We start from the raw sequence: 240 nt of genomic DNA, 5'->3' as shown, positions 1-240 counted from the left end.
TAAGAGAAATGTAAAGAAATATTTAGTTCATAAAATAAAAGATAATGTATTCAGAAGAAACACTCAAGAGGAACTGCACTTTGATTCCTCGTCTTTGTGTCCTGAACAAAAAATGAGGATCCGATGAAATGCATAAACAAACCCTATAATTATCTGGCCATAAAATGTAGAAACATTATTGCTTGTTTCCCTCGAGTCTGAGTCTTCGTTCGGTTTTCCCTGTTTTGTAATGGGGGTTTA

This window comes from Penaeus monodon, chromosome 27, assembly GCF_015228065.2.
Source record: "Penaeus monodon isolate SGIC_2016 chromosome 27, NSTDA_Pmon_1, whole genome shotgun sequence".
Taxonomy (NCBI): domain Eukaryota; kingdom Metazoa; phylum Arthropoda; class Malacostraca; order Decapoda; family Penaeidae; genus Penaeus; species Penaeus monodon.
Note: the sequence above shows the minus strand (reverse complement) of the source record.